The sequence below is a fragment of the Lithobates pipiens genome, unplaced genomic scaffold, assembly GCF_037356315.1.
Source record: "Lithobates pipiens isolate NorthernLeopardFrog02 unplaced genomic scaffold, aLitPip1_a1.2 Scaffold_8, whole genome shotgun sequence".
Classification (NCBI taxonomy): domain Eukaryota; kingdom Metazoa; phylum Chordata; class Amphibia; order Anura; family Ranidae; genus Lithobates; species Lithobates pipiens.
In genome coordinates this window covers 609774913-609796968 of record NW_027507903.1, presented here as the reverse complement: position 1 = coordinate 609796968, position 22056 = coordinate 609774913, and the positions used below count along the sequence as shown (strand labels likewise).

At 43.4% G+C, this 22056-nt stretch overlaps 1 protein-coding gene and 1 non-coding gene across 4 annotated transcripts in view; one reads left to right on the top strand and one right to left on the bottom strand.

Moving 5' to 3' along the window:
- The window catches only part of GUCY2D (guanylate cyclase 2D, retinal), a 119834-nt gene that overhangs the window by 15182 nt on the left and 82596 nt on the right, over positions 1 to 22056 (top strand). The gene's annotated exons all lie outside the window — the stretch shown is intronic.
- TRNAR-UCU (transfer RNA arginine (anticodon UCU)) lies at positions 12128 to 12212 on the bottom strand. The gene is given in 2 exon segments: positions 12128 to 12163; positions 12176 to 12212. It is a non-coding gene; the product is annotated as a tRNA-Arg (tRNA).

The following is a 22056-nucleotide window of genomic DNA, read 5'->3' as shown; positions in this document are numbered from 1 at the left end:
CATGCTACCTGGCAGGCCACAGGAAAAGAGGAGGGATGAGAGAGCACCCCCCTCCGGAACTGTACCAAGCCACATGCCCTCAACATGGAAAAGGTGCTTTGGAGTAGCCCCCAAAGCACCTTGTCCCCATGTTGATGGGGACAGGGGACTCATCCCCACAACCCTTGCCTGGTGGTTGTGGGGGTCTACGGACGGGGGGCTTATCGGAATCTGCAAGCCCCCTTTAACAAAGGGGACCTCCAGATCCCACCCTACCCCCCTATGTGAATTGGTAACGGGTGCACTGTACCCCTACCATTTCACAAAAAAGTGTAAAAAATTGTAAAAAGGACAGGAGACACCTTGGAACAAGTCCTTTATTAAAAGACAAAAAAATTACCTACCTTCTGTATTTGTCTGTGTGACCATTGTCAACGGGACTAAAGGTGGGGGGACTTCACTATTTTGAGTTATCACCAGAAAAAGAAGGGAGAGGAAATATTGCAATGGGGAGACCTCTTCCAGTGACAAGAAAGCATTTCTCCTCACTATGGAGAGATTTCTTCACGTTTGGTTTTGTATCTACAAGACATGAAGAGAAATTGGACACCAATGTCAATTTTTTTTTTTAAAACAGTTTTGGCTTTACATATTGTATACTTTAAAGTATTATTATTTTTTTTCATTATTCTGTCCCCTGTGGTAGTACTTTGTCCCATTTTGCTAGGTGCTTCTTAAAGAGGAAGTAAACCCTTCCAAACAACTTGGACCTATAGGTAAGCCTAGATTAAGGCTTACCTGTAGGTCCAAGCAATATCTCCTAAACCTATATGGTTTAGGAGATATTTGCCCGAAAATGGGCACCGCTGTCTACGGCGCATGCGCCGTAGACAGCGGCGCGCATGCGCACTAAATGCGGCAAATCCAAGAATGGATTTGCCAAATTTGTCGACTCCCGTGCGCATGCGCAGGAGTGACGTCATCGCGGCCTCGCCGTATGACAGCGGCGGAGCTGCGAGGCGCGACTCCCGTGCGCATGCGCGGGAGTGACGTCATCGCGGCTTCGCCGCTGTCATTGGTCGGAGCTGCGAGACGCCACCAGCAAGATGGACGCGGCGGACTACAGGGATCAGCGGCGACTTCGCTGGCTCCTGTGTCAGGTAAGTGACACATAATGAGCTACTATGCGATGCATAGTAGTCCATTATGCTTTACCTTTGCAGGGAAAAAAAGAGGAAGTAAACCCATCAGGGTTTACTTCCTCTTTAAGTGTAACTATTAGGTCAGGGTTTATGCCTCTCTTTCCCCGGCAGCTGGTCAAACATACTCTACTGTGAAAAAGTTTTATACAGGTCTGAAAATTCTGTAAATGAAGAATGCTTTCAGAAATAGTAGTGTTAATAGTTTATTTTTAGCAATTTACAACATTGTAAATGAATGTTTGGTGTGACCATCCTTTTGCCTACAAAACAGCATTGATCTTTCTAGGTAGACTTGCATACAGTTTTTAAAGGCAGGTAGGTTGTTTCAAACATCTTCTCTGGATGTAGGCAGCCTTAAATTCTTCTGTCTCTTCATGTAATCCCAGACAGACTATGACCATGGCCTCATAACTACACTTAGGAAGCACCAAGCAATCAGGAACAAAGTACTACATGTACTTTTTACCATGGGTTCAGAATATTTATATATATATATATATATATATATATATATATATTTAATGATAATTCTATAAGGGTTAAAACTCAACTCTGGTTTGGCAGGAAAGCAAAATGTTGAGGCCCTGGCAGCCTACAAACTCACTAATCCATCGATGTAGCATCACTCCTCTTTCAGTATGATTCAACCTACTTCCTGCGAATTCAGGGTGTCAAGACTCTGCCCCCCTTACCCCTACCCTGACCTGCAGAAAGCAGCATTTCATAAGTGTCGATCTCCTGTGTCCCCCACAGCTCTCACTGGTTTCTCCTGCTGACCTCAAGTGTGGGTGACCCAAAACTTTTGGCCTTACTGCAAACTATTAGGGGCCATTTCTCAGGCTCCAACCCACATTTAGCAGCAGGAAAGATTTGTACACTCTTTTTACTGGTAGATAGGTTATTGGGAATTTTTGTATAGCAATTGCTTACACATATCTGAAGTAGACTGTCATACCTTTATATCATGGTGAAACTTCAGGCTGATTAAACAGGCAATGCTTTGCCACTCTCTGATTGTACCAAATCTTGCCATCCTCTGCTTGCCTTGGTATTCTTTTTGGCTAGTGAAGATGTCCGTCACAGGGATGAGCTAATGTGAATGTTAGCCCTTGTACACACAGTCGGACATTCCAATGGAAAATGTCCGATTGGATCGTGTTGTCGGATAATCCGACCCTGTGTGGGCTTCATCTGACTTTTTCCGTCGGAATGTCCGACCAACAAAGTTTGAAAGCTGGATATAAAAATTTTCCGACAACATGATCCGATCAGACAAAGTCTGATCGTTTGTAGAGAATTCTGATCGGACAAAGTGCCACGCATGCTCAGATCAAATTCCTACACCAAAGCTATTGGCTACTAGTGTGAACATAGTCCCGTTGTAACTAAATAACGCCATCACGTTCCGAACGATCGGATTTTCCTACAACTTTGTCCGACCGTGTGTATGCAACGCCAGTTTCGGACAAAATCCGTCGGACAAAATCCGATGGATTTTGTTGTCGGAATGTCCGACCGTGTGTACAAGGGCTTAGAATATGCGACACTCGGCTGTAGATGAATGTGTGGGAGGTTGCTGTAGGTATGTGCACTTTTAAATGCCCAAACTTTATACCTGTGACAAGGCCTCTTTAAATTGTATGTCTCTTTTAATTGAAAGGGTATCTTTCAATTATATGTCCAGTCATTAACCAAATGTACCCCCATTCCACCCTCTCCTCTCTAAATTGTGGCTAAACCGTAAATTTTTTTTTCTTTCTGTGTTAATATCACCAGTTTTGTAAAAGTTTTGCAGTGCATCTTCAGGAAGGTAAGTTCCTATTGAAATAGGCACACCCCCCAGAACTACATCCCCCAAGAACCTTTTCCCTGAAGGCAGAATCTTTGGAATCAATGCAGCAGCATTGTTTTATTGACATATAAATGAATGTATACATTTATATAGGGACAGAGTGGGGTGGAGGATAGGCAGAGTTCTGTAGTCACATTCGGTAAAGTAATGCTTCCAAAAGTTAGTTTTGAGGTCATGTCTCATGTTCTTGATCTTAGATCAATATTGAGAATACTGCCCTCCTGAAACTTATCCACAACCTTAATATAATTAAACTTATCAATGTCTACCCACCTTCTCTTCTTCTCTCAAAACTGTACAAATTAGGATTCTGAAGTCTCTCCTGATATGTTTTATCCCTCAGACCTTTCACTATTTGTGTTGCCAATCTCTGGACTTGTTTCATCCTATCAATATATATTTGTAAGAAGGTCTTCAGAACTGGACACAGTATTCTAAATGAGGTCTAAAGTTTGCCATACATGTGATGGCAGGGCGGCAATTACAAATGGACGTACCTGTACGCCAGTTTGCCTGCCCGTGCCATTCTGCCAATGTACATCGTCGTGCATCAGTCGGGAAGTATTTAAGGCTGGGTTCACACCTATGCAAATTGGGTGCAAGTTTATGACCGGCTCTCTAGGGAGCCGGTTCACATGTCCCAGGGTGGCTGCGGAGCGCACTGCAAAGAAACGCTATACGTCTTTGCCTCCATTTCAGGGCCGAATTTAGGCAAAGATTCTGCCTTGATTTGTCCCTGTAATGGAGAACAGGGACAGACAGAGTTGCTGTGAGATCCGTGGCCGGTTTAAGTGTGAACCGAGCCTTAGACCACTTCCTTGCATTTAGATGTTTCTGCTTTAACCACTTGACCTCCAAAAGAATTAACCCTCTTCATGACCAGGTCATTTTTTGATGGCACTGCTTTACTTTAACTGACAATTGAGCAGTCATGCAATGCTGTACCCAAATTAAATGTATGTCTTTTTTTCCCACAAATAAAGTTTTCATTTGGTGGTATTTGATCACCTCTGCGGTTTTTATTTTTTGCGCTAAAAACAAAAAAAACTATATTTTTTACTTTCTGCTATAAAACATCCAATAAAAAAATAAAGTGATTGTAACGTCTTGTTTTTTTTTTTTTTAGTTAAAAATAGCAAACATGTTATACTTACCTCCTCTCTGCAGTGGTTTTGCACAGAGCACCCCAGATCCTCCTCTTCTCTGGTCTCTCTTCAGTGCTCCTGGCCCCTCCTTCCTGTTGAGTGTCCTCACAGCAAGCAGCTTGCTATGGGGGCATCCGAGCCGAGTCACATCTCCCTGTGTCCATTCAGACATGGAGCCATGGCCCCGCCCCTTTCTCTTTTCATTGACTGACTGACTTTGATTGACAGCAGCGGGAGCTGCCTCAGTGTGCCTAACCAGTGTTTATGTGTGTAGAGTGTGCTGCTTTAACTAAGAGATGTGCCAGTTTTTTTGGAAACAAAAACCAGCACATTCCCACTGGCAGGATAAAGCTCTGTATTGTTTACACTCACCTCTGTCCTGTCTTGCTCCATGCTGATCAGCGGGTGCCAGTGGTCATCCATTGGCCGGCACCCACTGATTGGCTTGTGCTGTGGCTAATCAAAGCCAGTGCACCCCTACCCAGAAGTGCCAGATTACGTACTAGATACGTGATCCAGCACAGGTGAGCCGTACTTCTACGTGAGTTGGTCAGCAAATAGTTAAATCACGTTTAGATGCATTTAGCCACATTTAGTTCCATTCAATTTTGGAAAACCAACACTAAATAGGCTGTGAATGCAAATTTTTCTTGAGCTTGTAAATGCTTCTGAACACCTAGTGTACAAATGTACATAGAAGACCATAAGATGCATTCAGATCTGTTTAAAATGTTTGCTCTGCAGACCTGAACAGTCAATTTTTGATGCTAGTGTGCAGGAGGCCTAAATAAAAACTGGACCTAGTACAGAGTCATGTGGTACACCACTAGTGACTGGTCTCTTTTCCTCATTAACCTAAAACTCTGATGAATTCCTCTTTTAGCAAACTGCCAAAGTTAAACTCACTGGACTGTAGTTGCCAGCTTCTTCCTTACTACAGTTTGAACTACTCAAGACCCATCTTCTTGCTCTCATTTACTTCCAAACATCTGGAACACCCAGTCTAAGCCCTTGTACACACGGTCGGAGAATCCGTCGGAATGTGTCCTATCGGACCGTGTTGTCGGATAATCCGACTGTGTGTGGTATGCATCGGACTGTTTCCGTCTGAATATCTGTCGGACCAAATTTTCAAACTTGCTGGAAATATTTTCCGACAAACTGGTCCGATAGGACATACTCCGATCATGTGTAGAGAATTCCGATCGGACAAAGTGCCACGCATGCTCAGATCAAATTCCTACATCAAAGCTATTAGCTACTAGCCTGAACATAGTCCCATCGTAACGAAATTACGTCATCACGTTCTGAAAGATCAGATTTTTCGACAACTTTGTCCGACCGCGTGTATGCAACAGTTTCGGAGAAGATCCGACGGACAAAATCCGACGGATTTGGTTGTCGAAATGTCCGACCGTGTGTACAAGGGCTAAGACCATCTATGCTGCTACTTGACTGATAGTCTTCTCAGTCCCTTAGAATCTTGCTTCTGTCCGAAACACTTGACTGAGATTGCCCTTCTAAAACTCACTACCAACTTACTAACTGATAAAGCCAATGAATATTACTCTGCACTTGTACTACTTGATCTTTCTGCTGCCTTTGATACAGTTGACCACCTGCTTCTCCTCAAAAAACACCTCTCCCCTTGGCCCCCAAAACTACTATTTCCTAGTTCTCCTCTTATGTATCTAAGCACTCCTTCAGTGTTACCTACAAGGCTATCTCCTTGTCTCCTCTTCCCATAGGACACCCCATGACTCTGTCATTGGAACCCTTCCATTCTCTGTCTACACCTCCTTCCTTGGTCAGTTGATAGCCCCCCATGGCTTCCAATACCATCTCTATGATAACACCCATATCTATCGCTAAACTCCTCATGTCACCCCTTCATTCTCCTTCCGCAGCACTAATTTACTAAATGGCATATCATCATTGATGTCACACCAGTCTTTAAAACTCCATCTTCCATAATTTTTTTCTGCCCCTCAACTTTTTAATTGAGATCGATTGCAAAACCATTAGTCCCTCCCCTCACACCCGGATGCTATGTCTAATCCTGTATGCTGACTTATTCTTATGACCCCAATCTCTATCCAATTCTTTCCTCCTTCACCTCAGTAACATTTTCAAAATTTGCCCCTTGTTAACCAATTTAACCACTTAACTACTTATTCTCTTTTTTGGTATTTCTCGCCTCAACTATTGCCACCCCCTCCTTGTTGGTCTACCTCTGCACAGGCTATCCCCCAATGAGGCTAGCATGAAAGCTGCTGCCACCCTACATTGTTGGTAAGGTGGACAAACAATCAGTGGCCCAATTAATAAAATTAAAGGTTCTACACAACAAAAACATACAAAGCCATCCATACCTCGTCCTCCAGTTACATTACCAATCTAATCTCAACATATCATACAAACTGTCCTCTCCACTCCTCCCAAGACTTCCTGAACCTTTCCAATCCTCTGAAAGCCCCTATCCCAATTTCTCCAGCTATCTCCCACTGTCTTCCTTTAGGCGATCCGTGAAAACTCATCTCTTCTGGGAAGCCTATCTTGCCCTAAATCCAACCTTTTCCTTTCTCCATGCACTCATTCCCTCACAGCCTCTACCATTTGTATCACTTGCTCCTTCCTTTTAGATTGTAAGCTCTCACAAACCCTCTTGTCTTCAATTGTATTGTAACTGTACTGACCCCTTTATTTTGTACAGTGCTGAAACTGTTGGTTTCTATGTAAATCCTATATATTGTAATAATAATAATCTAGTTGATTCCAGGATGGCTGTTTTACGCCAACTTTTAATTAATTTCACCAATTTCAGCCAAATTTCCATTTTGGAAATCTAAAACTTTAGTTTTTTTTTATTTGATCTGTTTGTTTTTGTTCTAATATCAAATCAAAAATGTTGGTGATCACTAGAAACCCAAATTTCTCCAACCTCAGCCGAAGACAATCAATCACCATTTATCAAGTCATGGATATCATTGTCTGATTGTTTTTTTTAGTTACTGCTTTAGAGAAAACCCCTTTCATTGCCCCCAATGCATCTGCTCCTGCTTGTAAGCACAGTTTGAAAACTCTAGTGCATGTTAAAGGCACCCATGAATAAAACCTCCCACATTGTTGTCATTTGAGTTATATACACAATCACCAGGCTATCAAAATCATCAGACTGTCCTGGAGAACTGTATAGTACACGAAAACTCTTAGCCCTTGTACACACGGTCGGACATTCCGATGGAAAATGTCCGATCGGACCGTGTTGTCGGATAATCCGACCATGTGTGGGCTTTATCGGACTGTTTCCGTCGGAATATCCGACCGACAAAGTTTTAGAGCTGGACTATAAAATTTTCCGACAACATGATGTGATCGGACAAATTTAAAGGGATGTACCTGTACACCCATTTGCCTGTCCGTGCCATTCTGCCGACGTACATTGGCGTGCGCTGGTCGGTAAGTGGTTAATGGGAATCCTACAGGTATAGTATATGCATAGTTACATTGCCCCAAGCTCAAATACTGTAACTACAGTGCCTTGAAAAAGTATTTACACCCCTTGAAATTTACCACATTTTGCCATGTTTTAAACAAAAACGTATTATGTCCCACTTCACAATTATGTGCCACTTTGTGTTGGTCTATCACATAAAATCCCAATAAAATATATTTACGTTTTTGGTTGTAACATGACAAATGTGAAAAATTTAAAGGGGTATGAATACTTTTTCAAGGCATTGTATGTAAATAAATGTAAATATCCAACCTGGATTGACTCAATAATGGCAAGCTCTAAACCAGGGATATGCAATTAGTGGACCTCCAGCTGTTGCAAAACTACAAGTCCCATCATGCTCTGCTCTGGGTGTCATGCGTGTGGCTGTCAGAGTCTTGCTATGCCTCATGGGACTTCTAGTTCTGCAACAGCTGTAGGTATGCTAATTGCATATCCCTGCTCTAAACCAATGATCTGTATAAGGTTTTAAAGCCTGACTAACGGACAATTCCTGTACCATCGCTTTTCACCCTTCTTTTAGTTTAGTAATGAACATTCAAATGAAACTATAAGGTGTATGGCCAACTTTAAGGAAGATCCCTCTTTGCTTTGTTTGCAGACCCAGAAAGGTTTCAAGTCGTTCTTTCTTTTTCATAATTAGTGTTCGTTTTTTGCTATTCTTGACCTAAATGCCACCTCCACCTACCCTCTTTCCTCCTCTGTCTTTCCTGTATACTAGGCACTCTGGTATACTTATTTTCCACTCATTTGAATCCCTGAACAACATCTCTGTAATCTCAAGTGATCCCTAGACACAAGAGCTGTCAACTCACAAAGCTTGTTACCTAAACCACCAGTATTAGTGCACATGACATGACAGGCACTGCTATCTACAGTTGGGGTTTTAGTACAAGAATCTCTAACTGCATTAACCCTTTTTGCTGCCAGAGACATTTTTTATTTATTTTTTTATTTTGTGCACACATTTTTTCCATAAAATCTTGCCTAAAAACCCCAAAACATTATATATATTATCAAAGCAGAGGCCATGTAGAATGAATGCAACGGTGGTAGTTCTAAATTTTTTTGCTACTATATTTTTTGTGTAAAAAATTAATTTAAGTTAATTTTAGGGCACCCAAACACAATATAATCCACAACTTTTTGGTAAAATATAAAAATTGAGGCTGTTAATAGATACCAAATATGTCAATCCCCAAAACTGAGTGGGCCCATGAAATGGTGAAAAACTATGGTACCAAAATTCATCCATAGGCAAAGTTTTAAATAACTTACAGGTAATAAGTTTGGTGTTAATTGTCAATGCTAGCCCTATATTTATTGCACTCACTCACAGCAATATCTAATATGTGTGGCGTAATTGTCATTTTCATACAAATGTGCACCCAAACCTTATGTTTGTATGGGGGACAGGGGGCTTTTAAAAATATTGGGGTATTTTTATTTATTTTATTACATATTTTAATTTTTTTAATTTAACTTTATTTTATTAACAAGGTGGCTGAAAAGTTCCCTGTGTGATAGCCGAGGGCAGGCGATCTATTGGACCTCTATTAGACTCCTAACGTCACCTTTGTAGTCTGCTGAACCCAACTGAACAGACTGTGCTAGATCAGATTCTTCTTTGAAATTTATGAGCATTGTCTCACATAATCAAGAATTTGTAACAATAAAATACCATCATCCAAATTAGTATTGAGAACCATTAAACTGATGTGCATTTGCTAATGAGTACAATGTATGTTTTCAGGAGGTAAGACCATTGGTGAGATTCAAACCCATGGCTTGAACCTTTGAAGTTAGCAAGGCATACCACTACAATGGAGCTGAGCACGTTTTCCACATAATCAAGAATTTGTAACAATTCTTCTTTGCTCAGAGCAGCCAGGGTTTGACAGCTCTGAACTCAGAAGTGCTTAGAGCTGAGCACTTACAGGTTCATAGTACCCAGGAGAAATTAGCCAATAGATGTTCTCCCGATGCTCTGCATTGGGAGAACTAGGGATGAGCTTGGTATTCGACTTGAATGCATGTTCGACTCGAACATCGGCCCTTCGTCTGTTTGGTGAATTCAGAACTTTGTGGACCGTTCGCACCAAATCCGTGTGGCACGAACGGCCCACAATGCACTACGTCATCGCAGTGCATTGCTGGCTCACAATTGGCCAAGCATGCGCTGTGACCCCGCATGCTTGGCCAATCACAGCGCCGGCAGCGAGGAGAGTCATAATTGGCCACAGGCAGGATGCCTATGGCCAATTATAGCTCAGGGGGTTTAGTACACGCCCCACACTATATAAGGCTGCCAGAGCGGCGGCCTTGTGTAGTGTGTTCTGGCGTGCAGGGAAAGAGCTAGATAGGTAGGGACATTGTGTTCTTTTCTCAGGCATCTTAAAGTTAAAGTGGTGTTGTGTGTCTCCAGCAAAGTATACACCTGTATCTACCCTTTATTACTGTTTTTCTCTAATTAAGGCATCTGCAGGAGTTAGTGGGTGTTGTGTGCCTCCAGCACAATATACACCTGGATCTACCCTTTATTGCTGGTGTTCTCTAATACAGGCATCTGCAGGAGTTAAAGTGGGTGTTGTGTGCCTCCAGCACAGTATACACCTGTATCTACCCTTTATTGCTGGTGTTCTCTAATACAGCCATCTGCAGGAGTTAGTGGGTGTTGTGTGCCTCTAGCCATCTAGCCATCTAGCCATTATTCTTACCCTATAATGAATGATGCACTTTTTTTCATTGCACTTCTCTCCTGGAGCACTCATAATGACAAAACTCTACAGAGTCCAATAGGCAAGGGTGAAAAGACTGCTAAAGATTTCTGTAAAGCAGAAGCAATGTTGTCAGCCAAACAGGAAGTTAGACGCCCGCTGGATTTTTGGCAGATCTACAGGTATTCTTCTGTACTTGCAGCATTTTTAAGGGGATAAAACAAAGGAAAATAGTCATGTATTTATGTACTACATAGTTTTTTTTATATATTTTTGCCCTGACATAAAGTTAGTAGGGAATCGGGATGAGCTCAGTGTTTTAGGGTGTTTAGCATGCACGAATGTGACAAGTTGGTTGATAAGGAAGCAACGGGTGCTTGCATCGATCACGTCTTTACCAATCACTGACGTCACCCAGTCCATTCACTTATATGGCCATAAATCACTGGCCACGTAAGCAAACGGGTGGGGATCAGAGAGGTTACATTCTTGCATAAATTTGACCACATACAACATTGCCAAAATATGGCCATGATCGCATTTGGGCAATGATGTCACCACTATCCCCACCCCTTTCGATGACAGCTCGGAAAGCTCTCATTTGTTGAGTGGTGTCATGGAGTTTATAGGTTAACTCCACTTTCATGGGGAAAACAAATAGCAAATAAAGAAAAAAATAATATAACACATATAATTGTGACACTAATCATATTGTAATTGAATGTTATTAAAAATGACCTTTCCTATTCAATCTGCAGCCACTGCAATTTTCTTGGAATGCATTGCAATATGGCTACCTGAAGTTGTTCTGTACACAGAGTGTGTACTGACCACTCTGCAGAAACATCATTTCCTGCTTGTGTGATTGGCTCACCAATTTTTTTTTAAAAGCCCATAAACTCCACTCTATGTTAGCCTATGTGTCCATGCACACATGGACGTTTTTTTAGCTTTAATGAGCAGTGGAGTTTATGGGCTTTTTTCTGAACGCCAGAAATTCGCGTTCAAAGTGCCGTTTTTCACCGCCAAAAAATGACAAATGCAGATAAATGCTCATAAACGCTTATAAACGCTCATAAACACGCGTTAATTAGTTTTCGGCATTCTATTTTTTCAATGCATTGTGGGAGTTTGGAATGCACTGTGGGATCTTTGGAGTGTCCTCTGTGTATTTTTATTTAAAACGCCCATAAACGCTAACGCTAATAAAGGCTTATAAACGCTAGTACAAAACGCTGTTAAAAGCATGTTTTTCAACCAGCGTTTTCTGCCAGCAATCTGGCATCCATAAAAAGCTTTTTTGAGCTTCAGTGTGCATGGAGCCTTATTATTTTTTCCTGCAGGAGCCTGGTAAGCATTGCACCTGCGATCAGTAGATCATGGGTGTAATGTGGGCTCCTACAGACATGTCCTCCAGCTTTCAGCCCATACTTCTGTATGGGCTTTCTGTTTAAAAGCTGGAGAACATGTCAGTGGACTAAGAGAGCGCTCATCAGCGCCCCCGCAGGCCATTAAAACTACAAGTCCATCTGCTATAGTGGAAGATGGTACTTCACAGAAGTCTGTGAATAAATGATGTGGCTATGTGGGTGGAACCTTTAATTTGTTTTGTAAGTCTACTTTACAACAGTGCTTCCCTATGACTGGAAGCCATTACTTCATAGTATTAGCGCAATAAGTGAGGGACGTCACTGCGGACAACAACTAAATAAAATCGACTCTGGTGGGACTCGAACCCACAACCTTTGAATTGCTACACCAGCTAGAAGTCCAATGCGCTATCCATTGCGCCACAGAGCCCTCCCTGAGAGGACCCTCCCTGAGGAACTACCAAAATAGTAGCAAATAACTAAATCTGAATAAAGGCTAACACTTGAGAGTAGGAATGTGCTCAATTTCCCACATTCCTGGCCCGACATCCAGAACAACACCTACTCAAGATTCTGAGAAAACAAAAAGTTAGTTTTCTTCACATGAGCCACACACACTAGAACTCTTCACCATGTGTATATGGGAACCCTAGGTAAAACATATACACCAGGGATATGCGGTTAGCGGACCTCCAGCTGTTGCAGAACTACAATTCCCATGAGGCATAGCAAGACCCTGACAGCCACAAGCATGACACCCAGAGGCAGAGGCATGATGGGACTTGTAGTTTTGCAACAGCTGGAGGTTCGCTAATTGCATATCCCTGATATACACCATTCATAATCCTCCAAGCCATTGCCTCGCCTACCCTTTCCCTATGCTCGGACCTATAGGAAGGAGCATAGTTTTCCAACACATACTGTATTGGACACATGACATTTCATCATCATTCCCTTCCTAGTTTCTACAGAAAATATAAAGCCTTGCAAAGCCAGAAACCACCTTCTGACCCCTGCATTGCTCCCTTCCTTCTGAGCCTTCCACTGTAGAGGAGAATGGGAGGCGTTTGCTGAAAAAGTAATACCTCAATGACTCTAGTACCAATTTATGGGCAGAGACTCCCTTTCCACCATTGAATAGTTCCTCTCTGCAGGTGTTAAATTCCAGGTACGGAATGCTACCGGGTGTTCTTCACTGTTAATGAAATTCCTGACTAAATGTGTGGGTGGTCAATACGGGTCCCTTACACAATACTACCGTCGGGTCGGTACGGGTGTGGTTGTTTTATTTTATATTTTTTTTAAATAACCAACATGTTATACTTATCTGCTCTGTGCAATGGTTTTGCACAGAGCAGCCCCGATGTACCTCTTTTAAGGTGCCCCAACGGACCTCCCGTTCCCTACCGAGTGCACTCCATTGTGAGCATTCCTTTAGAAGTAATTATTATTATTATTATTATTAATAACGATTTATATAGCGCCAACAGTTTACGCAGCGCTTTACAATGTATAAGGGAGACAACACAATTACATTACAATACAAAAGGTACAGGAGGGCCCGGCTCATAGAGCTTACATTCTAAAGGGAGGGGGTGGTGGTACAAAAGGTAATAGCTGCAGAGAATGATTTGATGGGGGCGGCTCGGGGACAGTTAGGTGGGTGTGGGATAGGCTTCCCTGAATAAATGAGTTTTCAGGGAACTCTTAGCCCTTGTACACACGGTCGGAGAATCCGTCGGAATGTGTCCTATCGGACCGTGTCATCGGATAATCTGACTGTGTGTGGTATGCATCGGGCTGATTCAGTCAGAATATCCGTCGGACCCAATTTTCCAACTTGTTTGAAATATTTCCCGACCAACTGGTTCGATCGGACATACTCCGATCATGTGTAGAGAATTTTGATCGGACCAAGTGCCACGCATGCTCAGATCAAATTCCTACATCAAAGCTATTGGCTACTAGCCTGAATGTAGTCCCATCGTAACGAAATTACGTCATCACGTTCTGAAAGATCGGATTGTTCGACAACTTAGTCCGACCGTGTGTATGCAACAGTTTCGGACAAGATCCGACGGACAAAATCCGACGGATTTGGTTGTCGAAATCTCCGACCGTGTGTACAGGGGCTTAAAGGTGGACAGGGTAGGGGCTGAGCGGACAGACTGGGGCAGGGAATTAACCCTTTAGGAACTTCTCACCAAAACTGAATTTATTTTTGCAGACTTATGCCACGTACACACGATCGGAATTCTCGTGGGAAAAAGCTCTGATGGTTTTACCTTCGGAATTTCGCTTTTGCCTACACACAGTCACACCAAATTCCGACGGTCAATAACACCACAACATACAACACGTTCGACAGCACTATAAAAGGGAAGTTTAATGCTTCCGAGCATGCGTCGAATTGTTTCCAAGCGTGCGTCGGAATTTTGAGTGTCGCAATTGAAAAATCCGATAGAAAGGTTTTCCGTCAGAAAAATCGGCGACAGTATAAGACAGATTGGCATACACACGGTCGGAAAATCAGATGAAAAGATCCCATCGTTTCCATTAGAAATTCCGGCCCTGTGTACGCGGCATTAGACTTCTGGGAAAATCAGAAAGCCAATCACACAAGCAGGAAATTACATCTCTGAGGGTTTTCTGAACACTGACTGTGTATGGGACAACTCCAGGTTGCCATATTTGCAAAAAATTATAATAAAAATTAAATAAATATATCCCCTATTTTGTAGACGCTATAACCTTTGCGCAAACCAATCAATATACGCTTATTGCGATTTTTTTTCCCCCAAAAATATGTAGAAGAATATATATCAGCCTAAATTGATGAAGAAATGTTTATTTTTAAATTATTATTTTTTGGCATATTTATTATAGCAAAAAGTACAAAATATTGTTATTTTTTTCAAAATTGACGCTCTTTTTTTTGGTTTATAGCGCAAAAAATAAAAACCAGAGAGGTGATCAAAATGCCACCAAAAGAAAGCTCTATTTTTGGGGAAAAAAAGGACATAAATTTTGTTTGGGTACAACATCGCGCGACCGCGCAATTGTCAGTTGAAGCAACGCAGTGCCGTATCGCACAAAATGGCCTGGTCAGGAAGGGGGCAAATCCTTCCGGGGCTGAAGTGGTTAAAGAAAGAAGACCTCATATCTTTCATTTCTGTTTTCTATGATCACCAAACATGACCTGGGATAAATTGGAATGTTTACGAAGGGCCGATTCTACTACAGTCCCTTAAAAAAGTATTCATACCCCTTGAAATTTTCCACATTTTGTCACAGCCAAAAACGTTAATGTACTTTATTGGGATTTTATGTGATAGACCAACACAAATTCGCACATAATTGTGAAATGAAAGGAAAATGATAAATGTTTTCCAATTTTTTTTACAAACAAATATCTGAAAAGTGTGGCGTGCATTTGTATTCAGCCCCCTTTACGCTGATACCCCTAACTAAAATCTAGTGGAACCAATTGCCTTCAGAAGTCACCTTATAAGTACTGTATATAAAGTCAGCCTGTGTGTAATTTAATCTCAATATAAATATAGCTTTTCTGTTAAGCCCCTTTATAGGTTTGTTAGAGAACCTTAGTGAACAAACAGCATCATGAAGGCCAAGGAACACACCAGACAGGTCAGGGATAAAGTTGTGGAGAAGTTTAAAGCAGGGTTAGGTTATAAAAAAATATCCCAAGCTTTGAACATCTCATGTAGCACTGTTCAATCCATCATCTGAAAATGGAAAGAGTATGGCACAACTGTAAACCTACCAAGACATGGCTGTCCACCTAAACTGACAGGAGAGCATTAATCTGAGAAGCAGCCAAGAGGCCCATAGTAACTCAAGTGGTATGAATACATTTCCAAAGCACTGTAAGGCTTCATGTACATGTAACCTCTCCTGAACGATTTAACTTGACAGCTAAAAACCAGCGTCTAAAAATGTCCGCTTAGTCGCGTTTAGCCGTGTTTGCGTCTAGAAGCGTTAGAAAAAAAAATTATTTTGTATTTCTTTCAAAATAGCCAAAAATGAAAAACGCCTGTAAACGAAATGCGGCTAAACGAGAGTTACCGCGTTTAGCCGTGGTTTGCATTTGAAATACCTCTAAACTCAGCTTCTGAACTCATTTTTTTTTGGTTTAAAAAAAAAGCCTCTAAACACAACTGCCTAGAAATGACTATAAATGACCCTGTGCACATGTACTGATAAGATAACATAGAGGAGGGTTCAGGAGCAGTTGAAAAAAAATGCCCAACTACTCCTAAATGTCCGTTTACCAGCAGCAGTGTATACAAGGCCTTAATGTCTCTCTTAGTCCTTGTACACACGATCGGAGATTCCAACGGAATGTGTCCGATCGGAGCGTTTTGTCGGATATTCCGACTGTGTGTGGTCTGCATCGGACTGTTTCCGTCGGACCAAATTTTCCAATTTGACGGAAATATTTTCCGACAAAATGCTCCAATTGGACATACTCCGATCATGTGTAGAGAATTCCGATCGGACAAAGTGCCACGCATGCTCAGATCAAATTCCTACATCAAAGCTATTGGCTACTAGCCTGAACGTAGTCCCATCGTAACGAAATTATGTCATCACGTTCTGAATGATCAGATTTTCCGACAACTTCGTCCGACCGTGTGTATACAACAGTTTCGGACAAAATCCGTCGGACAAAATCCGACGGATTTGGTTGTCGGAATCTCCGACCGTGTGTACAAGGGCTTATAGGGCTACCACATAAAGTTGAAATTCATGAAAAAAACTAAAAAATCAAAGTAAAGACATATATGATTCTCATGCAACCAACTTTTTAAATAAAAGAAAACATTTTTTATTACAAAATGATAAAGACACTAAGCAACACAAATAAGGTATATCTATGGAAAACAAATTATCCCCCAAGACGGTCATTTAAATGGAGAAATGTATGAATACAGCCTAAAGTATATATAAAGTATATTACTTATGTAATTAAAGTGGTTGTAAACACTTACAACACACTTTGACCTACAGGTAGGCCTAGATTAAGGCTTACCTGTAGGTCCAAGAAATATCTCCTAAACCTACACAGTTTAGGAGATATTTGCTGAAAGACAGGCATCGCTGTCTGAGCACGCCGCAGTCGGCAGCGATATGCCGCGAGTGGCGGCTCCTGTGTCGCATGCACGGGAGTGACGTCATCGCGGCTTCGACGAATGACAGCGCCGGAGCAGCGAGACCCACCAAGAAGATGGATGCTCCGGACTACAGGGGACAGCGGTGACTTCGCTGGCTCCTGTGTCAGGTAAGTGACACATAATGGACTACTATGCGATGCATAGTAGTCCATTATGCTTTTCCTTTGCGGGAATCAAAGAGGAAGTAAACTCATCAGGGTTTACTTCCTCTTTAAAGTGGTGTTCCACACACACAAAAAAAAATGCTTAAAGTTCCTAAAAAAAAATTAAATTCACCTCTAAATGCCTGTTGCTAGGGGGTCCCTCGTAGTCTACCTCCTTTAATTCCTGGGCTCCTGACGTCACTACCCCTCAGTGCAGGAAGGGCTCAGCTCCGCCCCCTCCCTCCTGTCAGTCATCTGGGACATGTGACAGGTCCCCGATGACTGAGCGGCCAATCACGGCGCACGGCGTCGCTCGCACATGCGCAGTGGGTCGGGGCCACAGTTGCAATGCCGGTACCGCCGAGAGGAAGGGGGACGAGCAGGGCTTCGTTCCCCCCCATTGCTGGACCCTGGGACAGATAAGTGTCCGATTATTAAGTCAGCAGCTGCAGTATTTGTAGCTGCTGACTTTTAATTTATTTTTTTAAGGGAAACTCCTCTTTAAGGGACTTTTGTTGTATTTGAGAGAGTACCAACACTGTTTGTTTTTTTTTTCCCCACAAAATCTTTTTTTTAAGACTTCACCATATAGAAAACAGTAATCATAGACAACAAATGGCAGTGAGTCATGTACAAATGAAAAGCTCAACATCAATACACAAAATCATAAATATCTTACTGCCTACATTGGCAAAGTGTACCCCCACTATTCTTAAAGAGGAGCTCCAGTCTCCCCCCCAAAAAAAAATTTAAGTTTGCAGCTACAAATACTGTAACTGGTGACTTTTAATATCAGAACACTTACCTTTGCAAATTATCATCCCCCCCCTGCAAGACTGGAGCCAGCCTCTCAAGACGAGTCAGTGCCCCTGTCGGGTTTTGCAGCCTCTCCTAATGTCGCAGCCCCGGTTTATGTCACTGAGGACTCCCTTAGGGCTACATTGGAGGGTTTTGAAGGGAGAATCATGAATTTTATTTCTGCTTCCCTAAAAGATAGCAGGAAAAGGGGTAGATCCCCTCCCTCTGCTGACATCCCTCTCTCAGATGATTCTTCTGAAAATGAGGAGGGATCCCTATCTTTGGATAGGGATCATGAGCAGTCAGATGAGTCAGAGGAAGAGGAGATAGTCCCCTCCTCCCAGGCGCTCAGAAAACAGGTGCAGTAATATAATGAATTGGTGCGTACCACATTCAGAATGCCTGCTGCTGAAGTCGCTACGTCCTCTGTCTCTTCCCTGGGAGTCAGGAAAGCCCCACAGACTGCCTATTCCTTACCAATTCATCCTTTAATGGATAAATTGATGTATGAGGATTAGGGACATCCCGATAAACTGTTTGCTCCTCCTAAAAGGTTTTCTATGCATTATCCTGTGGAGGAAAGTTTCACCAAGAAGTGGGGGGTCCCATCTGTCGATGCGGCTGTTTCTTGTGTGAATAAGAACCTAACTTGTCCTTTGGATAATGCGCAGGTATTCAAGGATCCAACTGATAAAAAGCTGGAAACCTTATTAAAAGCCTCCTTTTCCATGGCTGGCACTGTGGTGCAACCTACAGTCGCAGCCGTGGGGTTGTGTCAGTTCCTCAAGTAACAGGTTAAACAGATGCTTGGGCTCCTTCCCAGTGAGGAAGTAGAAAATTATACAGAATTGCCTCACATTCTGTGTTTCATAATTGATGCAATTTTGGATTCCGTCCAACAAGCATCACGTTTGTCTCTCATGTTGGTTCACATGCGAAGGGCCCTATGGCTAAAGAATTAGGCAGCTGAGCTGTCATGCAAGAAGCATTTGACTGGGTTCCCGTTTAAAGGGGAGCGTTTGTTTGGAGAAGAACTAGATAAGTTCGTCCAAAATATTTCAGGAGGAAAATCTACTCTCCTTCCAGTCAAAAAGAGCAAGCGTCCTTCATTCAGGCGTGCTCTCTCTCCCGAAGCATCAAGCTCTAAACAGTGGCGATGGCCTTCTCAGTCCTCCTCTACCAGAAAGGCTCAAGGCCAAGCCCAGGGACAGAAAAAGACTTGGGGGCGAAAGCCTGCCAAGCAGAGCCCAAAAACTTCCTTGTGAAGGAGCGCCCCAGCTCGGCAGAGTGGGGGGAAGGCTCCTGCAGTTTGCATGCGCCTGGCGGGAAGAGATCCAGGACAAGTGGGTGATCTCTTCAGTATCTCTGGGCTACAAGCTAGAGTTTCAGGAGATTCCACCTTCTCGTTTCCTAAGGTCAAGGATCCCCAGGGATCCAGTAAAGCAAAAACCGCTATTTCTGGCCTTAGATCAGTTACTATCCCAGGGTGTGATAGTAGAAGTGAACCCGAAAGATCAGGGTTCGGGGTTTTACTCAAATCTCTTCACCTTTCCAAAACCAAGTGGAAGTGTCAGACCTATCTTGGATCTGAAAGACCTGAACCGGTTTTTATACATCCGGTCCTTCCGAATGCAGTCAATCCGCACTGTGGTCTCCTCCCTGCAAGGAGGAGAATTCATGGCATCAATAGATATCAAGGATGCATATCTCCATGTGCCAATTTTTCCCGCACACCAAAAATTCCTAAGGTTCGCGGTAGAGCGGCGCCATTTTCAATTTGTGGCCTTGCCGTTCGGGCTTGCTACAGCCCCTCGAGTCTTCACAAAGATTCTAGACCCTCTCTTAGCAAACTTAAGAGCTCAGGGCATAGCCGTCATGGCTTATCTAGACGACTTGCTTCTCATGGAGAAAACTGCAGCGTTCCTAAGTCGCAGCGTCACCAAAATGCTAGAACACCTAGAATGCCTAGGTTGGATTATAAACCTAGAAAAGTCATCCCTACAACCGACTACCAGGTTGGAATACCTAGGTATGATCATCGACACCGCTCAGGGCAGGGTGTTTCTTCCAAGGCTAAAAGCCTTGGCCATTGGGGATTTGGTGCGCCTGATTCTGGGCAGAAGATCTTCCTCCATGCGGTTGTGCATGAGACTGTTAGGGAAGATGGTCGCCTCCTTTGAGGCCGTCCCATTCGCCCAGTTCCATTCAAGGCCTTTACAAGGATGCATCCTTGCGGCTTGGAACAGGAAGCCCCAATCTCTGGATCTTCCTATGCGTCTATCCCCAGGGACACGCAAGAGTCTTGTCTGGTGGTTACAAACCAAGAATTTGCTGAAGGGCAAAACCTTTCTTCCTCTCTCATGGAAGATTATCACAACAGATGCCAGCCTGACAGGCTGGGGAGCTGTATTGGAGGAAACATGCTCGCAGGGGAAATGGTCTGCGACCGAGAATCTACTGCCCATAAATATCTTAGAGATCCGGGCAGTTTACATGGCACTCATAGAGTGGTCTTACAGACTGCGAGGTTTCCCAGTTCGGGTTCAGTCCGACAATGCCACCGCAGTGGCCTATATCAATCACCAGGGCGGTACCAGAAGTCTGGTGGCCCAAAAAGAGGTGAATCGCATACTTGTCTGGGCAGAAAAGCATGTTCCGTGCCTTTCTGCAGTCTTCATCCCAGGATTGGAGAATTGGCAGGCGGATTTTCTCAGCCGCCAGCAGTTGTGCCCAGGAGAATGGGCTCTGCACCCTGACATGTTTCAGAACATATGTCACAAGTGGGGTACTCCAGACGTAGATCTGTTTGCTTCCAGGTTCAACAGGAAGCTGGACAAGTTTGGGTCAAGGACAAGAGATGCACTTGCTCAGGGGTCAGATGCTCTGACAGTTCCCTGGGATCAGTACAATCTGATCTATGCCTTCCCCCCGAGCCCGCTTCTGTCGCGGTTCCTGGGAAGGGTCAAGAGGGAGACAAAGTCGGTCCTTTTGGTGGCCTCGGCTTGGCCCAGGCGACCATGGTACGCAGAAATCATGAAGTTGGCAGTAGGCAGGCCATGGACCCTCCCTCTCCGGCCAGATCTGCTCTCACAGCGTCCAATCTACCATCCTGCTTTACGCAGTCTGAATTTGACAGTCTGGCTGCTGAGACCCACATTCTGAGAGACCGTGGCCTTTCGGGGCCAGTCCTTTCTACTCTGGTCAATGCCAGAAAGCCGGCCTCCAGACTTGTTTATTACAAGATCTGGAGGACATATGTTTCCTGGTGTGAACTCAGGAAATGGCATCCTAGAAAGTATGTCATTAACAGAATCTTGGCCTTTCTCCAGTCAGGCCTGGAAATGAATTTGGCCATAAGCACTATCAAAGTGCAGATTTCGGCCCGGTCGGTATTTTTTCAAAAACCGCTTGCATCACATTCCCTAGTACGGGCTTTTATCCAGGGGGCTATGCGGACAAAACCGCCAGTTAAACCTCCGGTATGCCCATGGGATCTGAATTTGGTTCTCTCGGCCTTACAGGGGCAACCATTTGAACCTTTACACCTGGCTTCTTTAGCTCTCCTGACTAAAAAGCTGGTCTTCTTAGTAGCCATATCTACGGCTAGAAGAGTATCAGAGTTGGCAGCTCTTTCCAGTAAGGAGCCGTATTTAATTATCCATAAGGACCGGGTGGTCATGCGTCCCAACAGGTCCTTTCTGCCTAAGGTGGTTTCGGGTTTCCATTTGAATCAGGATGTAATCCTACCATCCTTTTTTCCAGACCCTCAATCCACAGAAGAAGAATCTTTACACACTTTAGATGTGGTTAGAGCAATCAGTATTTATCTTCAAGCAACTACTCAGATAAGAAAAACTGATTGTTTATTTATTCTGCCGGAAGGCCCTAGGGCGTCAAAATCCACTCTCTCAAGATGGATCAGGCAAGTTATCTCTCAGGCCTATGGTTTAAAAGGGAAGATTCCTCCTTTTCGGGTGAAAGCGCACTCTACTAGGGCTGTTAGTGCTTCTTGGGCAGTGCATCACCAGGCCTCCCTGGCTCAGATCTGTAAGGCTGCGACTTGGTCATCAGTCCACACATTCACCAGATTCTATCAGGTGGATGTCAGAGGGCAAGAGGATATCGCCTTCGGGCGCAG